Source organism: Panicum virgatum, chromosome 4N (genome assembly GCF_016808335.1).
Source record: "Panicum virgatum strain AP13 chromosome 4N, P.virgatum_v5, whole genome shotgun sequence".
In the NCBI taxonomy this organism is placed as follows: Eukaryota; Viridiplantae; Streptophyta; class Magnoliopsida; order Poales; family Poaceae; genus Panicum; species Panicum virgatum.
In genome coordinates, this window is record NC_053148.1 from 19,685,868 (window position 1) to 19,692,841 (window position 6,974).

Below are 6,974 nucleotides of genomic sequence, written 5' to 3' on the forward strand. Positions count from 1 at the left end.
AATGCTAAAGTTTGTGCCACATAGTCGCATCGGAATTTATTGCAGCGAACTCACCCAATCAAACCCATTGGACCCTAAACTCATGTTTTGGTGCGTTTTGTAGGGTTTCGGCGCATTTTGGATTGTTTCGTTACTGCACGAAACTCGATGCAAAGTGGGCTGAAATGGTAGAATTAATGCACAAGTTCGTGGCATGAAATCGCATTGGAAGTTTTCGCAACGAATGCACCCGATACACCCAATTGGACCCTAAACTCCTGTTTTGGTGTGTTTCATAGTGTTTGGGTACATTTGGAAATCTTTCGTTACTACACGAAACTCGGTGCAAAATAGGTTGAACCGGTGCAATTAATACACAAGTTCGTGCCATGAAGCCGCGTCAGAATTTTTCAAAACGAACGCACCCGATCCACCCAATTGAACCCTAAAATGGTAGAATTAATGCACAAGTTCTTGGCATGAAGTCGCATTGGAATTTTTCGCAACGAATGGACCCGATCCAATTGGATCCTAAACTCCTGTTCTGGTGTGTTTCATAGTGTTTGCTTGCATTTGGCTATGTTTCGTTAATAGACGAAACTCGGTGCAAAGCGGGTTGAAATGGTGCAATTAATGCACAAGTTTGTGCCATGAAGTCGCATCGGAATTTTTTGCAGCGAACCCACCCAATCCAACCCATTTGACCGTAAACTCATGTTTTGGTGCGTTCTGTAGTGTTTGGGTGCATTTTGGATTGTTTCGTTACTGCACGAAACTCGATGCAAAGTGGGCTGAAATGGTAGAATTAATGCACAAGTTCGTGGCATGAAATCGCATTGGAAGTTTTCGCAACGAATGCACCCGATACACCCAATTGGACCCTAAACTCCTGTTTTGGAGTGTTTCATAATGTTTGGGTGCATTTGGTAATCTTTCGTTACTACACAATACTCGGTTTTGGTGTGTTTCATAGTGTTTGGGAGCATTTGGCAATGTTTCGTTAATAGACAAAGCTCGGTGCAAAACGGGTTGAAATGGTGCAATTAATGCACAAGTTTGTGCCACGAAGTCGCATCGGAATTTTTCACAATGAACACAACCGATCCACCCCATTGACCCTAAATGCATTTCATAGTGTTTGGGTACATTTTGGATTGTTTCGTTACTGCACAAAAATCGATGCAAAGCGGGATGAAATGATAGAAATAATGCACAAGTTCGTGCCATGAAGCCGCGTTAGAATTTTTCAAAACAAACGCACCCGATCCACCCAATTGAACCCTAAAGCTCATGTTTTGGTGTGTTTCATAGTGTTGGGTTGCATTTGGCAATGTTTCGTTAATAGACAAAGCTCGGTGCAAAACGGGCTGAAATGGTGCAATTAATACACAAGTTTGTGCCACGAAGTCGCATCGGAATTTTTCACAAGGAACACACCCGATCCACCCCATTGGACCCTAAATGCATGTATTGGTGCGCTTTGAGTGTATGGGTGCATTTTGGATGGTTACATTAATGCATGAAACTCGGTGCAAAACGTGCTGAACTAGAGCAATTAATGCAAAAGTTTGTGCCACGAAGTCGCATCAGAATTTTTGGCAGCGAACGAACCCGATCCACCCCATTGGACCCTAAACTCATGATTTGGTGCATTTCATAGTGTTTGGGTGCATTTTGGATTGTTTCGTTATTGCACGAAAGTCGATGCAAAGCGGGCTGAAATAATAGAATTAATACACAAGTTCGTGCCATGAAGCCGCGTCAGAATTTTTCAAAACGAACACACCCGATCCACCCATTTGAATCCTAAACTCATGTTTGGGTGTGTTTCATAGTGTTTGGGTGCATTTGGCAATCTTTCGTTAATAGACGAAACTCGGTGCAAAATGGGTTGAAATGGTGCAATTAATGCACAAGTTTGTGCCATGAAGTCGCATCTGAATTTTTCACAATGAACACACACGATCCACCCCATTGGACCCTAAATGCATGTATTGGTGCGTTTTGAGTGTTTGGATGCATTTTGGATGGTTTCATTACTGCATGAAACTCGGTGCAAAACGGGCTGAACTGGAGAAATTAATGCTAAAGTTTGTGCCACGTAGTCGCATCGGAATTTATTGCAGCGAACTCACCCAATCAAACCCATTGGACCCTAAACTCATGTTTTGGTGCGTTTTGTAGGGTTTCGGTGCATTTTGGATTGTTTCGTTACTGCACGAAACTCGATGCAAAGTGGGCTGAAATGGTAGAATTAATGCACAAGTTCGTGGCATGAAATCGCATTGGAAGTTTTCGCAACGAATGCACCCGATACACCCAATTGGACCCTAAACTCCTGTTTTGGTGTGTTTCATAGTGTTTGGGTACATTTGGAAATCTTTCGTTACTACACGAAACTCAGTGCAAAATAGGTTGAACCGGTGCAATTAATACACAAGTTCGTGCCATGAAGCCGCGTCAGAATTTTTCAAAATGAACACACCCGATCCACCCAATTGAATCCTAAACTCATGTTTTGGTGTGTTTCATAGTGTTTGGGAGCATTTGGCAATGTTTCATTAATAGATGAAACTCGATGCAAAACGGGTAGAAATGGTGCAATTAATGCACAAGTTTGTGCCATGAAGTCGCATCGGAATTTTTCACAATTGACACACGTGATCCCCCTCATTGGAATCTTAACTCATGTATTGGTGCGTTTTGTAGTATTTGGGTGCATTTTGGATTGTTTTGTTACTGCATGAAACTCGGTGCAAAACAGGCTGAACTGGAGCAATTAATGGAAAAGTTCGTGCAACGAATTCGCATCCGAGTTTTTTTGCAGCGATTCCACCCGATCCACCCTATTGGACCCTAAACTCATGTTTTGGTGCGTTTCATAGTGTTTGGGTGCATTTGGCAATCTTTCGTTACTACACAAAACTTGGTGCAAAATAGGTTGAACCGGAGCAATTAATGCACAAATTTGTGCCATGAAGTCGCATTGGAATTTTTCGCAACGAACGCACTCGATCCACCCCATTGGACCCTAAACTCATGTTTTTGTGCGATTCGTTGTGTTTGGGTGTATTTGTCATTGTTCCGTTACTACACGAAACTTGGTGCAAAACGGGTTGAACTAGTGCAATCAATGCACAAATTTGTGCCATAATGTCGCATCGGAATTTTTCGCAACGAACGCACCCAATCCAGCCCATTGGACCCCAAACTCATGTTTTGGAGCATTTCATAGTGTTGGGTGCATTTGGCAATGTTTCATTACTACATGAAATTCGGTGCACAATAGGTTGAAATGGTGCAAGTAATGGACAAGTTTGTGCTATGAAGTCGCATCGGAAATTTTTTGCAACGAACGCACCCGATACATCCCATTGGACCGTAAACACATGATTTGGTGCATTTCATAGTGTTTGGATGCATTTTGGATTGTTTCGTTACTGCACGAAAGTCAATGCAATGCGGGCTGGAATGGTAGAATTAATGCACAAGTTCGTGCCATGAAGCCGCGTCAGAATTTTTTAAAACGAACGCACCCGATCCACCCAATTGATCCCTAAACTCATGTTTTTGTGTGTTTCGTAGTGTTTGGGTGCATTTGGCAATGTTTCGTTAATAGACGAAATCCGATGCAAAACGGGTTGAAATGGTGCAATTAATGCACAAGTTTGTGCCATGAAGTCGCATCGGAATTTTTCACAATTGACACACCCGATCCCCCTCATTGGAATCTTAACTCATGTATTGGTGCGTTTTGTAGTATTTGGGTGCATTTTGGATTGTTTTGTTACTGCATGAAACTCGGTGCAAAACAGGCGGAACTGGAGCAATTAATGCAAAAGTTCGTGCCACGAATTCGCATCCGACTTTTTTTGCAACGAATCCACCCAATCCACCCCATTGGACCCTAAACTCATGTTTTGGTGCGTTTCATAGTGTTTGGGTGCATTTGGCAATCTTTCGTTACTACACAAAACTTGGTGCAAAATAGGTTGAACCGGTGCAATTAACGCACAAGTACGTGCCATGAAGTTGCCTTGGAATTTTTCGCAATGAACACACCCGATCCAACCAAGTGGACCCTAAACTCTTGTTTTATTACATTGCGTAGCATTTCGGTGCATTTGGCAATGTTTCGATACTACACGGAACTCGGTGCAAAATGGGTTGAACTTGTGCAATTAATGCACAAGTTTGTGCCATGAAGTCGCATTGGAATTTTTTGCAACGAACGCACCCGATCCACCCCATTGGACCCTAAACTCATTTTTTTGTGCGTTTCGTAGTGTTTGGGTGTCCTCATCAATGTTTCATTACTACACGAAACATGGTGCAAAACGGGTTGAACTGGTGCAATGAATGCACAAGTTTGTGCCATAAAGTCGCATCGGAATTTTTCGCAACGAACGCACCCAATCCACCCCATTAGACCCTAAACTCATGTTTTTGAGCATTTCGTAGTGTTGGGTGCATTTGGCAATGTTTCATTACTACACGAAATTCGGTGCAAAATAGGTTGAACTGGTGCAATTAATGGACAAGTTTGTGCTATGAAGTCGCATCGGAATTTTTTCGCAATGAACGCACCTGATACACCCTATTGGACCGCAAACACATGATTTGGTGCATTTCATAGTGTTTGGGTGCATTTTAGATTGTTTCGTTACTGCACGAAAGTCGATGCAATGCGGGCTGGAATGGTAGAATTAATGCACAAGTTCGTGCCATGAAGCCGCGTCAGAATTTTTTAAAACGTACGCACCTGATCCACCCAATTGATCCCTAAACTCATGTTTTTTGTTTGTTTCGTAGTTTTTTGGGTGCATTTGTCAATGTTTCGTTAATAGACGAAATCCGATGCAAAACGGGTTGAAATGGTGCAATTAATGCACAAGTTTGTGCCATGAAGTCGCATCGGAATTTTTCACAATTGACACACCCGATCCCCCTCATTGGAATATTAACTGTTTTGTAGTATTTGGGTGCATTTTGGATTGTTTTATTACTGCATGAAACTCGGTGCAAAACAGGCTGAACTGGAGCAATTAATGCAAAAGTTCGTGCCACGAATTCGCATCCCTGTTTTTTGCAGCTAATCCACCCGATCCACCCCATTGGACCCTAAACTCATGTTTTGGTGTGTTTCATAGTGTTTGGATGCATTTGGCAATCTTTCATTACTACACAAAATTTGGTGCAAAATAGGTTGAACCGGAGCAATTAACGCACAAGTACGTGCCATGAAGTCGCATTGGAATTTTTCGCAATGAACACACCCGATCCAACCAAGTGGACCCTAAACTCTTGTTTTGGTCCGTTTCATAGTGTTTGGGTGCATTTGGCAATCTTTCGTTACTACACAAAACTTGGTGCAAAATAGGTTGAACCGGTGCAATTAATGCACAAATTTGTGCCACGAAGTCGCATTGGAATTTTTCGCAACGAACGCACCCGATCCACCCCATTGGACCCTAAACTCATGTTTTTGTGCGATTCGTAGTGTTTGGGTGTATTTGTCAATGTTCTGTTACTACACGAAACTTGGTGCAAAACGGGTTGAACTAGTGCAATCAATGCACAAATTTGTGGCATAATGTCACATCGGAATTTTTCACAACTAACGCACCCAATCCAGCCCATTGGACCCCAAACTCATGTTTTGGAGCATTTCATAGTGTGGGGTGCATTTGGCAATGTTTCATTACTACACGAAATTCGGTGCACATTAGCTTGATATGGTGCAAGTAATGGACAAGTTTGTGCTATGAAGTTGCATCGGAAATTTTTCGCAACGAATGCACCCAATACATCCCATTGGACCGTAAACACATGATTTGGTGCATTTCATAGTGTTTGGGTGCATTTTGGATTGTTTCGTTACTGCACCAAAGTCGATGCAATGCGGGCTGGAATGGTAGAATTAATGCACAAGTTCGTGCCATGAAGCCGCGTCAGAATTTTTTAAAACGAACGCACCCGATCCACCTAATTGATCCCTAAATCATGTTTTTGTGTGTTTCGTAGTGTTTGGGTGCATTTGGCAATGTTTCGTTAATTGACGAAATACGATGCAAAACGCTTTGAAATGGTGCAATTAATGCACAAGTTTGTGCCATGAAGTCGCATCGGAATTTTTCACAATTGACACACCCGATCCCCCTCATTGGAATCTTAACTCATGTATTGGTGCGTTTTGTAGTATTTGGGTGCATTTTGGATTGTTTTGTTACTGCATGAAACTCGGTGCAAAACAGGCTGAACTGGAGCAATTAATGCAAAAGTTCGTGCAACGAATTCGCATCCGAGTTTTTTGCAGAGAATCCACCCGATCCACCCCATTGGACCCTAAACTCATATTTTGGTGTGTTTCATAGTGTTTGGGTGCATTTGGCAATGTTTTGTTAATAGACAAAGCTCGGTGCAAAACGGGCTGAAATGGTGCAATTAATACACAAGTTTGTGCCACGAAGTCGCATCGGAATTTTTCACAATGAACACACCCGATCCACCCCATTGGACCCTAAATGCATGTATTGGTGCGTTTTGAGTGTTTGGGTGCATTTTGGATGGTTTTATTACTGCATGAAACTCGGTGCAAAACGGGCTGAACTGGAGCAATTAATGCAAAAGTTTGTGCCACGAAGTCGCTTCGGAATTTTTGGCAGCGAACGAACCCGATCCACCGCATTAGACCCTAAACTCATGATTTGGTGCATTTCATAGTGTTTGGGTGCATTTTGGATTGTTTCGTTATTGCACGAAAGTCGATGCAAAGCGGGCTGAAATAATAGAATTAATACACAAGTTCGTGCCATGAAGCCGCATCAGAATTTTTCAAAATGAACACAACCGATCCACCCAATTGAATCCTAAACTCATGTTTTGGTTTGTTTCATAGTATTTGGGAGCATTTGGCAATGTTTCGTTAATAGATGAAACTCGGTGCAAAACGGGTAGAAATGGTGCAATTAATGCACAAGTTTGTGCCATGAAGT